The sequence below is a fragment of the Rhipicephalus microplus genome, chromosome 10, assembly GCF_043290135.1.
Source record: "Rhipicephalus microplus isolate Deutch F79 chromosome 10, USDA_Rmic, whole genome shotgun sequence".
Lineage (NCBI taxonomy): Eukaryota > Metazoa > Arthropoda > Arachnida > Ixodida > Ixodidae > Rhipicephalus > Rhipicephalus microplus.
In genome coordinates this window covers 41672940-41693089 of record NC_134709.1, presented here as the reverse complement: position 1 = coordinate 41693089, position 20150 = coordinate 41672940, and the positions used below count along the sequence as shown (strand labels likewise).

Below are 20150 nucleotides of genomic sequence, written 5' to 3'. Positions count from 1 at the left end.
TTCTCAGGAGTCGTGCACAAGATACCGTGTGCTGATTGCCGCCAAGTGTATACGTTGGCGAAACAGGAAAGTTCACCCGAACCTCAAGCAGCACAAGCGTGTTGTCACTAACAAATCACACGACAAATGCTATTGTTGAGCATGCGCATAAACATGATCACGCCATTGACTGGGGCAATGCCGCTGTCATCGTCAAGGAAAAAACACGTCATCCCGTCGGCTCCAAACCATCTCTAATTGTCCAATCAACGCCAGCTACGATCAATATAGGACAGCAAACACAATTCCTGTTATCTACGCACGCTCGTTGCGTCTCCCATTGGCTTTACGATTGACGACTACCAGCACAGCTCAGTGAACAAGCAACCCTTATGCGGTTCCGAAGTGTCAGATCATCACCATACTTGGTCAGTGTCCGTGTTTCGTTTCACTGGTAGTCAGCGCCGCCTGTAGCAACGATGGCGAGTGTGGAACACCCTACCACAATTTTTTTGTATAAGAACTCCCAGGGTCCTTTACTCATTTTCCCACGACGACTTCTGTGCGAAAACGTTATTTTTCTTCTGTGTGGATGTATCCCGCCTTCCCCATCCCTCTGAACGCTGCTGACGACGTGAAAGCACTTTGACCTTGCCCTGGCTCCGCCGCGGTGTTCTAGTGGCTATAGGGTACTAGGTTGCTGACCCGAAGGTCCCGGGATCGAATTCCAGATGCGGCGGCTGCAGGCATTTTCGATGGAGGTGAAAAGGCTGTAGGCCCTTGGCTAATATTTGGGTGCACGTTAAGAACCCCGGGTGGGTGGTCGAAATTTCCGGAGCCCTCCACTACGGTGTCTTTGGTAATCATATGGTGATTTTGGGACGGTAAACCCCGCGTATCAATTGCCTTTGTCCTGCTCGCAGCATCAGATGCATTGCAACATTTTTTTTTCTTCACGTCACCTGTTTTTGCACGGGCCCTTTGATTAAATCACCTTCGATCAGGCGACGACGGCACATGATGACGTCATCACGTTACGCCACGAGTTGCGACTTCGTGATTTGGCATTCAAGGGTCAACTCGTCAGCTAGTTGGTTCAACGTATCTCGGGGAAACGGCGCGAAGGACCAGGACGATACAGGCACATACACGTACGCAACACACGAGGCGCTGATTGGAGGTACGATTTCGAAACTTTTCATGACGTCATCGGTTGATGATTTCTTTAATCACTCGTGTTGACAGCAATGGTTAATTTTCGCGTTTGATGAGATTCCGAAGGTTTTCGCCTTTTTCGAGGTTCTCTTTAACGCAGCAACCGTTCGATTACCGCGGCCACGGCGGTCGAATTTCGATGGAAGCGAAATGTAATAACACCTGCATATAATCACACGTAGGTGCGTGTGTGATAGTGATCGCCAGTTTGTCGGAATCGATGCGGAGTTCCCAACCACGCCGTGCCTCATGATCATAAAGTGGTGTGGGCACGTTAGTACCCTCAATTTCAGATTACTCAGACTGATGGGTCCGTGGTCGCTTAGCGATTCTCATCTGTAGGCACGTGATTGCTGGAGTGGACGCCATGTGAAGACGAAATGGAAACGTGCATCTCTAAGAGCCGATCTCTCGCCGAGTAATGGGAAACGCTTACGCGCTCTCTGGCCAGCGAGTGTTGGCGAGGAGCCAGTCGTTCGAAGCCTTGACAAGGTCGAAAAGTGAAAGTCACAGGTGTCATTATCTGTCGCCAGCTTGTTTCGAGCGTGGCATCTACGCGCGTTCCTTCGAACGTGCGGAGCTCGAATGGCGCAAAATGCGCGTTGCATCACATACCCCCTTTCAACGTGCATTTCAGCACGTGCATTTCATATGACCTCGTATCAGGGGGGAATCCATAGATGAGAGGGGGGGGGGGGCTGCGGTTAGGGCGATCACCTTCCCTCCCGAAAGCCTGTGGCGTCACCCTCCTCCTCTACCTCCGTTCAGTGCCTATTGCCCATTTCTATCGCCGCTTAAGACAAAAACGAGGGACAAGTTAACAATAGTTATATTGTGATGAGGTTCTTCTTCGGTTTTACTAGCAACCGCCCCACCCCGACACGAATGAGTGGCTGATCTGCCCCTTCCTCGTATGGCTGAATAAACATTTTTTTTGTAATCTAGAACATATTGGTGGCCATTGCCGTACTGTGTAACACATAACACTGAGTGAGTGATTGAGTGAATGAGTGAGTAAGTGAGTGAGTGATCAAAGGGTAATTCAGTGTTTTCGGCTTCCTAAGCGTTTTACTACAGCGTACTAGTACACTGTAGTTTTAGCTATGATTTTTCACTTTTTCTCTCGAAGCAGCACATGCAGAATAAGTTCACAAAGGGGAAAAAAAAACGAATTGACCGGAGAACCACTGCACTCAAAACTAGATCTTTTTTAATGGTTTGTATATATAAATGCCAGCGTGCCACGTGTAACAATGACTTTCACTGATGCGAAGTTACAACGGTGATCGGTGATCGACCGCAAGAAAAGTAAAATAAAATAAAAGCTTCACCATAGCTGAAAACAACTGATGCTATATAGTGTAACGATCGCAGCGAGTAAAAATTGGCCGTGGTACGGTGGTCTTTAATTGAATTCGATTGATTGTCCACTAAAAGGTAACTGCTTCACGTATACACAGGCATAATGAAAGTGCACGCCAGCCAAGAAACCGATTACTTGAAACAGATGAAGTCGAGATCGTCAGTTTGGTGGAAACGCGGTGGCCGCGTTCATATGATCGCCATGATAGCGAGTCCAATCGAGCTGAGAGAATCGGGGTCATGTTTGCTCACGCAATGCGCCCGGGTGGCTTAGCACGTATAAGGTCAGGTCGAGCTGAGTCGTTTCGGCATCAGATTCGATATGCGGTCGTGTCGAGGTCGCGAAGCTGCTGTGGTTAACGCTTTTACGTTAGGAAACAGCAGGTGGCGGGTATGTACGAGTCCCAGGGACAGTTTTGGGAGCGTTGTGAAATATGCAGAGACAAAGCAGGAAGATTTGTGACGGAAGACTACGGGGAAAGCGAAACGAAAAGATTCTAGGGTAGCATAGAAAATCCAGAGGAGGAAAGCCACTACTAAAAATTGTAAGTACAGACTACAGAGCATAGTATACGGGCTAATAAGGAGACTTGCCGCACATTCTATGGCATGCTCATAACAACCGTCCACCCTCCAGCGAGGTCTTCGTATACCGACGGGCGAGGAGAAACGCGGTAGAAGGAGAAAAAAAAACTGTTCAAGGGCTGAGATATCAGCGTTAATTAAAGTGAAAGCCTAATTGAAATTAACTGGAAGAATCACCACTGCTATACGAACGCCCATGGAAGGAGAGCCTCGACGTTTAAGCGTATCGATTGGAGCGTCAGGTGACCACGTCAGTTGCACAAATTCGCGCGTCAACGGGCAATTTTACGAGGATTGCGCTTGAGTACGTAAGGTTATATTACGCACTGATTTTATGCAGTACAAGTTGATTGATTGATGTGTGGGGTTTAACGTCCTCAAACCACCATATGATTATGAGAGAGGCCGTAGTGGAGGGCTCCGGAAATTTCGACCACCTGGGGTTCTTTGAGGTGCACCCAAATCTGCGCACACGGGCCTACAACATTTCCGCCTCCATCGGAAATGCAGCCACCGCAGCCGAGTACCTTAGCCACTAGACCACCGCGGCGGGGCATTTTATGCAGTACAGGAGAGTGAGAAGGTTGCAAGTGCACCGAAGACTCGACGACCAGCTTGACAACTTTCGCGATTGTAGCGTCACCTTTTGTATTTGCTTTTATCGAAGTTTTTACTTATTTGTGCCCTTTACGCAACTCGGAAGCGGTATTACGCGGACGCGTACGCAAATTTGTTAAAGTGCAGCGCTGCTATACGCTCAAAGGCGCGGTTTTGAATCCCGACCACCGCGGTCGTGTTTCGATGTCAAAGAAACGAAAGAAGCCACAGGGTACTCAAATGTAGCTGCACATTGAGGAACCCCAGCTGGACAAAATTAATGCGGCATCCCGCACTACGGCACGCATCGTAATTGTACCGTCGTTTTCGAGTGCAAAATCCCAGAACTTAAGTGGGACGTATTCGCTTTGACCTTGCAATGACGTCAGGGAATTTGATACGTGGCGACCCCCCTGGTCTCGCTTCCGCGTTTCTTGTCTATAGTCTTTATCCGGAACGATTGCGGATGCCGTTCGGACGGTGTTGCAAGGCACGCAGTGACCTTGGAATGACGTCACGGTATCGCTACGGCGGTGACATTGACCGGCCCTGCTCGGTCTCGAACGTACGTGAAGACGCGCGACCTCCCGGAAGGCAGTTCCGCCAACGAGGAAAAAAGAAACAACAAAAGAAAAAAGTTAAAGCGGCGCGGTGATTTGATAACCGACTATATAGTTCCGGAGGCTATGTTACCTCATCTGTCGTGGCATTTCGTCAGACTTAACGCGAAACTGGCGATCTTTTAGCCGAGCCATCATTGTCAGAGCCGTTTTTCACCACGTCGTTGGGATTGCGTGCGTTCGATCCGAGTGCATGGTAATCAGGCCTTTGTGCGCGAGCGTAGTAACTATTTACCAAGCCTCTTTGAAGCCGGGTCATCATTAATGTCACGCGCTTGTAGTCACGCCGCCTTTACTGAATTGTTTGACGTCCTATAGGGGTAATTCCTTCAGAAAAAACGTGCGTCCGTCCGCGCATGAGGTGAAGCGTAAGAATACATGGGATCCTTGTGTAGGTATATTTGGCGACACCGTATGAATATAGACAATAACGGATGCAGTAAGTAATTGCGCGACACAGTTGGCCCAACTATTAACCATGCCATGCAGTCGGCGCACCAAAAAAATCACACAGCGCAACAAGTAAGCGTACTATGTAGTCGGCCATCAAGTAACCACCACATACTGTGAGTGCGACATGTACCCGTACCGCATACAGCAACAGGCAATCATACAGCATACACAACCGGTGCCACAAGTAACCACACCATATAGAGTCGGCGCAACCGGTAACCGTACACACAGTCGACGCAAGAAGTAACCATTATCGTGCAGTCGGCGCATAGGGGCAGTAGGTTATTACGGTTGTCTTAATAAGCCACTATACCATATAAGCTAGTGTTCACCATGGTTGATATTCAGTGTCAGCTAGTGCTGCGATGGGTAGGTTAAGTAATGGAAGTTTAAGCGCTATATGGCCACTGTATGCTCTAAAGGCGGTTACTGCTGCAACTTCTCATTTGGTAAAACTGGGCTGTAAAGCCGCCGTGACAATATAAATCAAGCTTGGAGTTCTTTTCAATGAGCTGACTAAAGTGTCTCGTTATTCCGCGCACGGAATACCTGTCAACGACTCCTTTCAACCTTCGCTTACTCATGGTTATAAGCGAAACGAATTCTGTTGCAACCCGAGCGGGGAACGTTTGCGAAGGGTATAGACTCGGCGGCGAATTACGCTCGCGAATGATTGAGGGCCCTTTTAGGCTGACAGCACAAGGCCCGCGCCACATAGAGCGGTGACGTCACTCACGAAGCCCGACAGCCCGTCGTTTCGTGAAGCGGGACTCCGTCGACGCCATGACGCGTTCGTCTCGTTTCGCGTACTCTACAAGCGTAGAACTACCTGTATGAGTAGAACTACCGTATGTAGTATGAGTAGAACTACCGTAGTAGCATGAGTAGAACTACCTGTATGACTAGAACTACCTGTATGAGTAGAACTACCGTATGTAGTATGAGTAGAACTACCGTATGTAGTATGAGTAGAACTACCGTATGTAGTATGAGTAGAACTACCGTATGTAGTATGAGTAGAACTACCGTATGTAGTATGAGTAGAACTACCTGTATGAGTAGAACTACCGTATGAAGTATTATGTGCGCAGTATGCAGGGTATGCTTGTGAACGAGGCTAAATGTGGTTTGCCTTTTAGTCTGCCTGCATAAGGAGGTTGAACTCCGCCAGAAAATATGTAGTTTGAGCGAAGTACGTATCATTTATTGTCATATTAATACTATTGTCACATTACTTGCTAACTTTTGAATTAGCATTGGCTGTCTTGGCAACTGAAGGTAAATAAAGGTAATAAATTGCAGCTCTACCTCTGCATTAGGTGCATCGTATGCTCCATACCGCGTATTATATACCCGGCCTTCTTTATCTGATAGTAACGCATGCATATACTCTATCTATCTATCTATCTATCTATCTATCTATCTATCTATCTATCTATCTATCTATCTATCTATCTATCTATCTATCTATCTATCTATCTGTCTATCTATCTATCTATCTATCTATCTATCTATCTATCTATCTATCTATCTATCTATCTATCTATCTATCTATCTATCTATCTATCTATCTATCTATCTATCTATCTATCTATCTATCTATCTATCTATCTATCTATCTATCTATCTATCTATCTATCTATCTATCTATCTATCTATCTATCTATCTATCTATCTATCTATCTATCTATCTATCTATCTATCTATCTATCTATCTATCTATCTATCTATCTATCTATCTATCTATCTATCTATCTATCTATCTATCTATCTATCTATCTATCTATCTATCTATCTATCTATCTATCTATCTATCTATCTATCTATCTCACACCCACACACGTACACACTGTCTTTTGGCTCACTTTAAACCCTCCCCTATAACAAAAGGACGTTGATTGTATAATATCTTAAATATGACTTTTTTACCTTCTGATACAGCTAACAAAATGAAAAAATTACTAATTTTCGGATATTCTTTTTTATTTTGTTATTTCTGAAATCCCGTGACATCTGTAGTTACAAATGCGCCAGATCTCCCACTACTGAAGCGTTAAAGCGCTCTCAAGGTGGGCTTTTACAAGCAGTGGATATATCTTCTCGTTGGCTGTTGAATCGCGACGAGAAGTGCGCGCAGTTTCAGACGACTGGTGAATCGAGTCATTCGCTGCTCCAAATTATATAAATTTAGCAGTTTGAAGCCCCCTCCTATACTAAGACTTTCTTAAAACGATTTATCCGACATCATTGACCACATCAGACACAGGAGAGAAAGAGAGAGTGAGAATTTATTAGAAGGTAGAGAGGTCGGCCTGATCTGCGTTCTTGCCTGCTACTCCACACAGGCGATAAAGGAAGAGGAAAAGAAAAAGGGATGAGGAACCATGATGGGGATAGGAAAAGGTGGTCCGTATGTACAGCAGCCATTTAGCATAGCACCCTACAGCTTATTATCTAGCCCAGAGCTTTTGATAAAGTCTAAAACAGCCCTTGTAGCAGTTTTTGGCACTGTTTGGTAGCACATTGCTCCTCTCAGAGGCACCGCATATATATAGATGGCATAGCGCCTGCCAACCGCAACAGCGGTTTGATGACCTTCGTTATCGCCTTATCGGCATCACAATGAAACAATAGATGACGTCAAGGCTACTTTAACAACTCTGATACCCCAGTCACACGGGCACCCGCGAACTCCCTCGTCCTTACGAAAAGGCAGATGCGCGGTCCGTGTCGCACGGCCACTCTTACGCAAACGGAGGTAAACGGTGCATTTAGCAAAGGACGTTCAACGATCTCCCTTTGCAGCGTAACGTGGTACTCTCGTCCCCAAGTATCTGGAGGTCAGCAAAAAATTTCGAGCACTGAATTGCCGCAGTGAAAACAATAGCACATTTCGGCAATATTAAATGTTCTTTTGTTGCAGTACTAATTCAAAACGTGTTTCTTTACATATATACACACACCGGCCAGGGTGCAGCTACTCTCCCTACCGATGCCCTGCACACCGTGCCTCGCGACTCGCAAGTCGGGCCGGGCGCTTCCATTTCGAGATATTTCGTTCGTGCGCGTGCTTGTTGCCGTCGCCGTGTTTGCGTTTGTCCGTGCGAGGAACGACTAACAGCGCTGCATCATCGTCGCCTGCTCCGAGGGCTGCAGAAACGGGTAATGGGACCCCTCGGACCTAATTAACGTACGGGCTACAAAAACAGCTAGTCGTCGAGCACGGTGCAATTGTAAACAAACACTATATATAGCGCTATAGGCACGAGTAGGCCAGCGTCGCTGCCAGCATCCTTACATTTAGCGAGTGCGTTTTCCATTTGAAATAGTCTTATTGCTTTGTTAGCTTCAGCCCTTCTTATTATTGTGTTTATGTAGAAACCGCATAACGAAGATAAACACACACACGCGCGCACACACACGCACACACAAAAACGACAGACTTGTGCGGAAGGCGCAGCACAGTCACGGCGAAAGCTAGAGGAGCGGCCTTTCAGAGCCTTTTCAAAACACTATTGGGTAACTATTGCAAGCACACTTGCTTGATACCCACTAACAAAAGAAAGTTGGGAGCTATTTAAACAGAAAAGCATCCGTTTGGCAACTCTCTCATTGCAAAGGAATAACAGCGCTAAAACGGACGAGGACTATATGTAAGAAACGGACGAGGACACAGGCGCTGACTCGCAACTAAAGAAATATATTGTGCGCAAGCACACGTGTATAAAAGGGCCAGCCTAGTCACGTGACACACCATAGCCTCTGCGAAGAAGAGCAAGCAGGATATACAAAAAAATCACAGCATATCCACAAGGTGAATGATGACGAGTGGGACAAAGCGGATGGACTGCTGGACGGACAGAAAGAAGGACGCACGCACGCACGCACGCACGCACGCACGCACGCATGGATGGATGGATGGATACACGGACGCTCGGACGCACGGGCGGACGCACGGACGAACGAACGCATGGACGGACGGGTGCACGAGAGGACGAATGGATGAACGGACGGACGCACGGGTGGATACATAGGCGGACGGACGAATGTATGTTCGCGTTAGAAACAAACAAAAAAAAAACGTGCTGACAGCCTGAAGGTGTTAACGCTTACCCGCCACTTCATATTATAAACAGCCACATTAAATTACGAGGTTGTACTATCCTAAGTGTCTCAACGTTTACCAAAAGTGGTTGGCCACATCTTTTCGGCTCCCGAAGCGTTTTCATGAAGTTAAGAGTTCACTGCTATATATAGACTGCGGCTGGGTGTTGCATATACACAACTATACGTTTGCGACATTAGACAGGATTAGAACCCTAACTCAAGTGTATATCACGCGTCAGAGACTATACATCACATCCTGTGCTTGTGCCCTCAATACGCGACTGAAAGATAGTCACTTAGGTGCCTCGCTGCCTCGTCAGGAGTGTCCACCCTTTTTGCGCTTGGTAACGCGTATAGATCCCGCCCAACGCAGCTTGAAGTGTTTGCTAAGCTCTCTGCGAGACAGGTTTAGAATATGTGCAGCTAATGTTGAGATACTTTCACGTGATACCCCACACTGGACCGCGTGTGCAGCGACTCAATGTGCTATATATCATCGTGCACCTCTCCATCTCTCCCTTTACCCCTTACTCCCGTGAGTAGCAGCAGGCTAGAAACCCTATTTCCCTGCCAACATCTCCTCCTTCTTGACACTAATCACAAAACTTCTTCCTAGTTTCCGGTGTTCACCACTCGATTCAGTAACGCTTGATGTTCACTTGAAACCTTCGGCGTTCACCATGAGTGAGGTTCTCCATACGCGAGATGTTTACTAAGCATTAGTCTCACCAACTCTGACCAGGTCCATTGATCACATTCGACGCTCGCTGAGCCTTTCCAAACAAAAGGCTTGAATAAGGATGCCAAAATGCCACTCCCCCCCCCCCCTTTTTTTTTTCTTTTCCCCTCGTACTGCCTGTCACTTCAATCAAGGTCACTTCAAGGGCCACTTCAGTATAAGGCTCTCCGTCTCTCCTACATTTGGTCGGATGCTCGAAAACAGTCGTTGATTGTTGCCCGCTGAATCGAGCGAATCGACCCGCAGCCATGCATGCGCAACAACAGTACGTTGTCGCTTCCCATGCGCCCGGATGTCCGTTTATCGGGGACGCGAAATGCGCCATTGTTCGACGGCAATACTTGAGGCTCGCGTTTGTATTGTCCCGTTTATACATGCGTGAAAGCACACGATAGATGAAGAGAATATCAGAAAAGTAGGATGCTTAACTAGACTAAGTCCAGTTTGCTACATTACACGAGGGGAGAAGGAAATGAGGAAGTAAAAGAAATGGAGAGATAAAGACCAGATACCCATTTGCACGTATCACACGCACACGGCACATATACACATCGCAGGCTCTTCGAGTGAGATATGACCTTGTGCGGATGGAATCAGACTTGTCTACAGCGCCATGCCCGCATCTTTCAGCTGCCTTTTTCTTCGCAAATGTGTCAAAACAGACGCCGTAATAATACCAAACATGGTCATACTACGTGCTACGCCCTTTCGCTACAATTTAAGCATCGAAGAAAGCTTCTAACTAAAACGTGAGGTAGAAGCAACGGCCAACAACAGTGTCGACATCCAAGCGCCCCGCTGCTCTATCTGTGCAATCACTGTTTGTCGGTTGCCTCGTTAGTCGTTGTTTTATTTCATTTCATGTTTGCCACTGCATTTTTTGTCCGTATTCTTAATATTGTTGTGGTATGCGAAATTGTGTTCCTTTAGCAAAAAAGTTGGGATTATTGAGCACGAAGGCTCGGTTCGTGTCCCGCGCACCGCCGCTGCACTAAGAAGGGCGTGAAATTTAGGACTATCCCGCGTACCTAAATCGAGATGCACGTTACTAAACACTCCCAGCTGTTCAAACTTTTCGCGGACTTGCACACTGTATACGACGTGCCTTTTGATCACATCGCGTTTCGACGCGTAAATCACCGATACTTTATAGAGCTGAGATTTAGAACGTCAGTTAACAGAAGGAGTACGACGACATATGGACCAAAGTATATATGCTCGTCGCAATTCTTCCTTGAAGGGCTTCGAGAGAGCGTTCACCGCTTTGAAAGCTGCTCCAGACTTTTCTCGCAAAACAAAAGGCTCAACTCAAACCCCATAAATAGAAACGCTTAGCTTACGCCTTGTCGTTTGTGTACTTTCCTGGCGCACGCCCATCTGCCCCTCTTGGCTTTGTTTCACTACGGTGTCGTTGCTCGTTTGTCCTAATCAGCAGCAGATGGGGCGCGCTCTTTTTCCAAGTGAAAAAAAAAAAAACACCTGTCTCCCGGACACTGCAAAAAACACAGGGACGTGTTACCCCATACCTGCAAACAACGTGATTGCCTCACACAGCACAGTACCGCAGTGTCCTTTGACAAGGACATCGTGTTTCAAGAGTCGCAAACGCAGACGGTGACATCCGTCGCTGTGAGAAAGTGACGTCTTTCATTTTCCAATACGCGGTATATGCGAGACACGCTCTGAAAGACAAGCTGAATTCGCCTAAGTGTTATAATGTATACGGCGAAATAGTATTAGAATCCAGTGGAACTAATACATGGAAATATTTCATCCCTATAAGTTAAAACCTCACCAAACTTTATGCAGTCTCGTAAATACTTTTCACTGCAAAGAAAGATAACTAACAAAGCCGTATTCATTACCTATAGGTGGAATTTATAAAAAACCTTGTTTATTTTGCTTATAACGTTTATTTGAATTATGATGTACCCAGGATATTTAACGAATCTATACTGACTACCTAGCCGCAACTTATTGAAAAAAATTGTGTATGATGGATATAATGCTTGTCTTAATTATTATGTTATTGAATGCCGTTCTGTTGAAACTCTGCGATTGACCTGCGTTTGATTTTTAATACTGTACCGGAAACTATCCTTCTATGACTATCGGTCCAGAAAATTGTGTGTGTGTGTGTGTGTGTGTGTGTGTGTGTGTGTGTGTGTGTGTGTGTGTGTGTGTGTGTGTGTGTGTGTGTGTGTGTGTGTGTGTGTGTGTGTGTGTGTGTGTGTGTGTGTGTGTGTGTGTGTGTGTGTGTGTGTGTGTGTGTGTGTGTGTGTGTGTGTGTGTGTGTGTGTGTGTGTGTGAAAAGCCCTTCAGTTCAAAAAGTAAAAAAAAAGGTGGCTAAGATGTCCTGCTTGAAGTGGTGGCGTTAAATACAACTTTAAATACAACTTTTAAGAAAATTCCAGTAAGCCAATGTTGCGAGATAGGAAATTATACATTTAAACGTTTTTGACGTCCTGCTCGCAGATTTCGGCGCGAAAGTTAAATAAAAATAATGCGTCAACCTTGATTTTCCCAGCTGATAATGAACTTATATGATAGCGAAACATATGGCGTTAGAGTTCCCAGCATGCAATGTGTCAATCTGATTGATTGATATGTGGGGTTTAACGTCCCAAAACCACTATATGATTATGAGAGACGCCGTAGTGGAGGGCTCCGGAAATTACGACCACCTGGGGTTCTTTGACGTGCACCCAAATCTGAGCACACGGGCCTACAACATTTCCGCCTCCATCGGAAATGCAGCCGCCGCAGCCGGGATTCGAACCCGCTGCAATGTGTCAATCTAAACCAAGACATTGTGTCTCTTTAGTGTCCCCTTAAAGTGAGGTCGCGGGTTCGGTTCCCACAACTGCGCGAAAGGAAACGTGTAATGGCGCCTGTCGCGATTCAGGCACACGTGTTCCCTTTGCTGCTATTTGACGTTGTTTACGCGTCGCTTACGTTACTGGTCGATCGTGAGCCGGCATGTTCGCAATGCGGACATGTTTAACGAAGTCCTCTGTGCGCGTGACATCACGCGACCCGATCGTGTCGCGTCTAAACACCTGAGAACATAGAACTGAAAAAGAGCCGTCGCAACGAACGCACGCATGTGCACACACGCAGCTGCCTGCTTACAATGTTGCGTATGTGATGGGCTTGTGTGCCTCTCCCGTCATCACGATGTGCCATGTACTCATGGTTCGTCATAAGAAGGGTATGAGCTACGTTGTATAAATCTAGTGCTGCACGCGTTACCGAAAAAAAAAACAACTAAATACGTTATTCGCAACTCTAGCAAAAAAAGAAAAAAAATGCAGCATATCCAGGGAGTGAATGATGATGAGTAGGGCGAAGCTGCTTCGAAGGGTTTTATCGGGAAACCGTGAATTATTCGCTATCTGCATCCGTTCGTCGTCTGTCTGTTTGGCGCACGTACGGACGGATGGATGCATGGACGGATGCACGAATAGACAGACGGACGCACGGATGGACGCACGGATGAACGGACGGACGCAGGAACGGACGAACGCAGGAACGGGCGGACGGATGGATGCACAGATGGACACACGAGAGTACGGACGGATGCAGGAAAGGATTGACGCACGGACGCATGAATGGACGGAAGCGAGAACGAACAGACGGACGGACTGACGGACGGACGCTTTGCCCCACTCATCATCATTCACTCCATGGATATGCTGTGATTTTCATTTATCGCACGAGTAACGTTCTCTAGCATCGTACCATTTGCATTTTTCAGCGTATATACATTTTGTTATATGTATACATGTACCGCCCTCTACGGCCGGTTCAAGAACAGGAGGTGGCTACATACGATTACAACTGGACGCTCAACCCACGCCTTGAAGAGCTTCGTCCCTAAAAGAAAAAAAAAAAGTAACGCGTTATTGACAACGGTGTCACCTGCAACGCGTTACCGACATCATGAGTAAAGGCCGCTACCAGCCACCGGTCCACTGAAAACGAAGGAGGCAACACCCCAACAAATAGCCGGCTACGTTAGTGGAGCAGAAAGACCCTTCTATGCAGGCCGCAGAGAAATTCTAATAATGGCCACCAGTCCACTGATATAATAATAAATTGTTGGGGTTTAACGTGCGAAAACCACCATATGATTATTGGACACGCCGTAGTGGGGAGCTCCGGAAATTTCGACAAAATAGGGTTCCTTAACGTGCATCCAAATCTGGGCACACGAGCCTACAGCATTTTCACCTTCATCGAAAATGCAGCCGCCGCAGCCGGAATTCGATCCCGCGACCTGCGAATAAGCAGCCGAGTGTCTCAAGCCAGTAGATCATCGTGGCGGCTCGCCGGTCATTGAGAAGGCAACAGTTAGTCCAACAAATAGGGCAGAAACACCCTTCCCTACGTGCTGTATAGGGAACTGAAACCAGGCGTTTTTTGAAAGTATAGAAGAACCTAGTGCCTCAACAACAATATGTCGTTCAAAACACTGCACACTTCGCCCCTCCCCGGGTTTCCCGTTAGTGGCACTGAAACACACTTAATTCCCTATATATTTCGCCCCTCGACAGTTATCTTTTTTGTGTGTTGCGTGCCCGGCGATTATGATTCTATGAAGGCGCGGATGCTGCGGATATTTTTACCTGTACAGGATTTCTTACCCCGGCAAAACAGCGAAAAAAAAAAAAAGCTGCTTGGAGAAAAACTTGATACAACCGGATGCTGAACTGGACCGAACTTGTTCGAACTGGATGCTTAAACGAAAAAAAAAGTACCAGAAAATGCCGCACATATCATCTGCCACGGCACTGGCCTTGTCTATCTGCTCGTAGCGAATTGAAATAGCGTTTGGTAATTGAAAAACATGCACGGGAATGGAAAGAAAAAAAAGAGCGATTACTCAGAGTGAGTGGCATTCAATACAGCGGCCGTTGTGGAGGGCCAGCGGCGACTCATCACCGATAAGCGAAATTGGACACAAAGCGAAGCTCGGCGTCTGTATACGTTTTGATTGCGGCCGCGTGGCTCAACACGCTATGTGTAACAGCCGTGGCTTCCTCTATAGTTTGGTATTTTAACGTTTAGTTGTCTCGGCTTGCCTTGTTATCTGCAGGGGTTTACGGAGACGCTTTATCGCCAAGCACGGCTTTAGGGCGCAGTCCGAGTCGGTTTTCACTAAGGGCAGGTTTTGCCATATCTTGTCTTCCCGGAACTCTCCACGGGTATGGACGATGTACACGTATATTCATGTTGAAAGCCAAATCTTTGTGCGCGAAAAAAAAATTGAAGACAGAAGAACTAAGAATTTGACAGGACAGCACTTAACCCACAAGCGAACTTTTACTGGACATAACAACATTAAAGAACAGAACCAACCGCGCATGCGTAGTCGAACAAGGGGCCTAACAGCCCCCAGAACCAGGGCAAAGACAACGGCATCGTAAAAATATGTTCACTTATCAGTAAAGTCACACTTCTTATCGTGTAACGCGATGGATTGTTTGTTTCACTATGCAGACGTAATTCTGACTCACTATGCTGTTATCTTTGTCCTGGTTCAGAGGGCAGTTAGGGCTCTTGGTTGACTACGTGTGTCCAATTGGTTCTGTATAGTGCATTTTTAATCGTATTCTGTTCAATATTCGGATGTGAGTTAAAAACTGTCCAGTCAGCCTGTTCAATTCTTAGTTTTCGTGTCTTCGTTTTTTTTTCTTGCGTTTTAAAAGCTTTTGCTTTACACTTGGGCGTTCACCAACTAGCCCGTTTCGTTGTCTTGTTGCGATGTTCACGTATGCTTCGAGGTTTATGCAAAATTCAGCGTTTCGTGCTGAATTTCGTGCTGAGTTTCGTCCATGATCGAGCGCCTCAACCCATATTGCTACCTACAAATGTCCCCGCAAGTAGTCTCTATAAACCATGCTATCCCTTTACTAACGTACTGTTTTATACAAGTCGTAATGTTTTCTGCAAACACTACTGTTTCTTTCTCTAATTACGGCAAATCATTGTGTTTCTTACAACGCTTCGTGCAAACCACAGCTTTACGTATAAGTATGTCTAAAATACACAGGCTTCCAAAACATCTCTTCAAGCCATAGTGTTTCCTAAAAGTATCCATACAAACGACAGTGTTTTGTACACGACTTTCTTTAGATATAGTACGAGTACTCTTACAAATCAGTTTCCTGTAAGCATTCATACAAATCATAATGTCTCATACAAGCATTTATATCACCCATAAGTTTTCTAAGCATTCTTTCAAGTCATATAGCATTTCCTACAAGTGTTCATACAGACCAAAGTGTCTCATACAAGCATCTCTACAAACCATAGATTTCCTTCAAGGATCCTTACAGGTCACAGTGTTTCGAAGTTTTCTTACAAGCCACAGTACTTGCAGAAACACTTGTGTGCTTTGGGTCATTACACCCCATCGTTTGGTCACACGCAGTTTAGCAATAAAGGTCTCTTAGTGTAACCCTTATCTCGAGGTAAATAGCAAGGACGCGGAGAAACAATGCCCGAGCGGTATCGGCAAGCGGATATGTCGTTCACCCCGAACATGTAGCCAACTCGGCGCTGTATCGGTTCATTTACCTAAATCCCCAAAACAGGCAATTGCAGTTATTCTCATCCCTCTTCATTTGGCTCAAGAAAATGCGTATTGTAAAGCCTAGTTAACCCACAAGATTATCGTTTTAGGACGCGAGAACATGCATATGACAGAAAAAAACATTATGCAGAGTGTTTTTTTAAAATAAAATACGCATTATTGATGCAGGGCAAAGCGGCCTATTCAACGTGCATGTGCTATGTTTTGCTACTGTCGAAATGGTACATTTTCAGAATGTCTAACCAAAGTATCCACACCCTTCCCCCACTTTTTTTTTAAGGAACGGAGTCTTTCTCCTTGCATACTCCGCACATGAAAATCTCATGTGAAGCAACGCGCCTTTTGGCGTGTTCACAACACATGCACTTACAATTCTTGCAAGAGAAAAATATATTTCAAAATATTATTCTGGCGTAGTTTTTATAAGTCTGCTGTGTCTCAACCATATTTTAAAAGCACAGCGCAGAAAGATGTAAGGGCGGCTCGTAATTCCCTGCTCAATTGGTAGCTTTAGCAGTTCACATATTCAGTTTTCAAAAAGTTTCAAAACTTTTGTATTGTGCTTTTTTTTTATACCACTAGAACGTGGTACATAAAAGATGTGCTCCCTTAATAGCGGAATTTCTTTTAGATGTCGGTTCTGCTTACAAACGAAAACCGTAAGATAGCAAGTTTGTATAACTCACGTGCAACTGTGGTCCTCACGCCCAAGCTTAGCCCTGTAGCGTCGTTTTGCACTGAGGGCACACAGGTGAGAATGGTGTATTTGTCCCGGAGGTTTTTTTTTTTTTTCGTCAAATTGAAGAGGAACCGATGGCTCAACGGGATATGCGCATCCGAACTTCGTCGACGGTGTTAGCGACGGTGATTTCTTGTGGCTGGCGAAACTTTCCGAACGTGGCGTCCTGTTGGGCACTCACGAAGCGCTAGCAAATTCACTCTCTTCCTTGTCTCTTCTTTAGCGGAGAACGCAACTGTGGGTGGCTCGAACGGACTCGTATGCTTACAGAGTGAAAAGCGTCATACACCACGCCATACTGTGGTCACCATCATGACGAGAACTCGGACCGGGTGAAATTAGTCGACTTGAAACTCTGAACATTCAATCTTCCCGAAATCGGGAAGGTGCACAGTCGTCTGCCTTGGGCTTTCAACGAGTCGAAGCAGCACGGCAGCTCCGGAAGAACAGAGATGGAAAATTGCTTACTGACAGTCGGGTGTAGCTTGACGTGTGAGAAGCAGCGAATCCTTTACAATCGGGCGACGGGTACAGGGAGTGGCACATCGGAGATGTCGTCTTGAAACTTCAAAAAAGAAAAAAAAAGGGAGCGTAGATTTCCTGTCCCGCTGTTCACGTATCCTTGCGTCAAGGAAATCCGTCACGAGTCGTTTTTTTTTAAATATATAAACACGATGTCAGCTGGTGATGTCCTCACCTCGTTGTTTCCGGACACCTCAGGGCTACTGCGTCACCGGTGGGCCCTGTAGCCGAAATCGACGTCCATTCTTGAATAACCCGAAGACAGGAAACGGTGTGCTGGACAAACGTATGCGATCTTGTTTTACACAGTTACAAGCGTTTCTTGGGCGGGCGGTAGAAAAAGTCACGTGTGCCGACGTCCACTTCGTAAGCACTTGGACAATCGGGCTCCGCGCCACTGGGTCTCTGGTCAGTAGATGATACTGGTGATGCTGCTGGTCAGTAGATGATATCCGAATCACCCGTTTGAATGGGGTTTCCCTTTTCGACCGGATTCGCTGTGCTCCGAAACTGTACGACGCCACGTTTTCAGCTTTGCGAGTGCGGTGGGCGCTCACGAATCTCGACACAACTCCCTGCCCGGATCGTAAAGCCACCAACTCCGAAGTTCGCGTCGTCAGCGCTCCGCACGACCTCCTGCTCCTCCGTCGAAGTTTTGTAGCGTACGCGGGAAAGATCTCCGAAGGAAGCCGCAACTCCGCCGGCCATGTAGTAGTATCGTAATCCTTCGGGGGAAGCCTCTGTGAGCGTCTCCGCTTTCTCGAAGGCGCGCACGCGGGTTCCCCTTCTCGCAGCCTGACGTCGCTTCGCGCGGCGCGGGAGGAAGTGTAACTGGCGGCTCACTGGACTCGCCTGACGTGGATAAGATATATAACTTTGCGGCTTTCCCGCCTCCTCTCCTGATCCTCCTCCCTCCCTGCTGCGCGACGTCGCGCTGCCACCGGCCGCTTTCCCGACCAGCAACGTTCGCGGTGGTTCCCTCGCCCACGAACTCACCTTACCCCTCGCCACCGCCCTCCTGTTCCGTGAGCAGCGGCAGACAATCGACGTCGTCGCAGAAACGCCGACGTTTATTGCTCGCCACGCCGTTATGATGCTCGCTTGTGAAAGGAAAGAAGGCAGCCATCCTCCACCCGTTTGACGTACGGCGCTGCGGCGGTCAAGTCTTTCGGCGTCCGCCTCCAGCGCGTGTGGTCTCGACTCCCAGGCAGTGTCGCCGGGTGTCTCCATGCTTTTCTGCTGATTTGAGAGAGCGAGAGAGTGTTGAAGTTCGAAAAGCCGCTTGTCCTATCCTGTTTTATGAAAGTGTCATCTGTTTCCGTATTCTCGTGTTTGTTTTAGTTTTAGTGTTTGTTTTAGCTTTAGTTTGACGTTTTCACGACCCGCTCCGCTCCGAGTTGGCCCGCTTTTGTCCCCCGCTTGGGTGCGCGTGCGTTGCGGCTGTGCGGGTAGCGCGTGGAACGGCGGCCGTAGCGGAGCGCGCATGCGCACTCGCGTTCCCGCTCAGCTGCTAAGCGGAGCGCAGAAACTCCAAAACTGAAATTTGCATGTCTTTGCTAATGAAAAAAAAAGTTAAAACGCTTACTGCTGCATCAATAAAACTTGTTGTTGGGCTAGTTGGTTATTCGCCATATTGTAAGATATTTAGCGCAACCTTGACTCTCGCATAAACCCACCATTGTTATTGCTTTGTCGGTAGCCGATTCCTCTTCTTTACTATTCTCTTTGCCGTTAATTGTCTTTAATAAGAGCTCTTCAGGCACTCATTGATATGTGGGGTTTAACGCCTCAAAACCACCATACGATTATGAGAGACGCCGTAGTGGAGGGCTCCGGAAATTTTGACCACCTGGGGTTCTTTAACGTGCACCCAAATCTGAGCACATGGGCCTACAACATTTCCGCCTCCATCGGAAATGCAGCCGCCGCAGCCGGGATTCGAACCCGCGACCTGCGGGTCAGCAGCCGAGTACCTTAGCCACTAGACCACCGTGGCGGGGCCTCTTCAGGCACTGACAGAATCACAAAATCAGGGAATTCACAGTATCAACCACGTTAGAAAGTTTGTGAATCGCAACAAGGAACTAGTTTTAAACATTACTCTTGACGTGTGGCCGAAGGTATGCCGGACAGATGGGAATATGTTTAACCACAACACTGTGCGAGGATTGAAATAATGTCCCAACTAATCACGCGTCCGGGCAATCCAGCAGCACATGTATCGCAGTGTCAGTGTACGCCGCTTTTCGAAAACACTACAATCTTGTCGCAGGTTCATGATAAACTGGAATGAGTCATGACCGGCTTTTATACGATGACACAGGTACATGCCGACGAATGTGTCAGCGCACGTACAATGCATTAATCTTTCTTCAAAAGGAATTGACTTCACGAAAGCACCTTTTTAATGCGCGTGCCCATGGGAACATTTTTATGTAGCCTCAGGCTTGAGATGCTTTCCTTTGTGAATGATGTGAGGTAAACGTCTGTAAAGTTGTTAGTCTGCGCGCTGTGTTTGGTGTATTCAGTTCGTCCCTGTACAATAAGAAGCGTGCTTACCGAAGATACAACGCCAACTAGCCTTTGTAGTTCTAAGTGATGATAACAGCTTTATGAGCTTTATGGGGTGTTCAT

General features: G+C 46.8%; 1 protein-coding gene across 1 annotated transcript in view; it reads right to left on the bottom strand.

The window, feature by feature from the left end:
- Positions 1-18375, bottom strand: part of LOC119181920 (uncharacterized) — a 29829-nt gene extending 11454 nt beyond the window's left edge. The window contains exon 1 of the mRNA XM_075875540.1: positions 16942-18375. The gene's annotated coding sequence lies outside the window, so the exon portion shown is untranslated. The remainder of the gene's footprint in view (positions 1-16941) is intronic.
- Positions 18376-20150: the final 1775 nt, after the last annotated feature.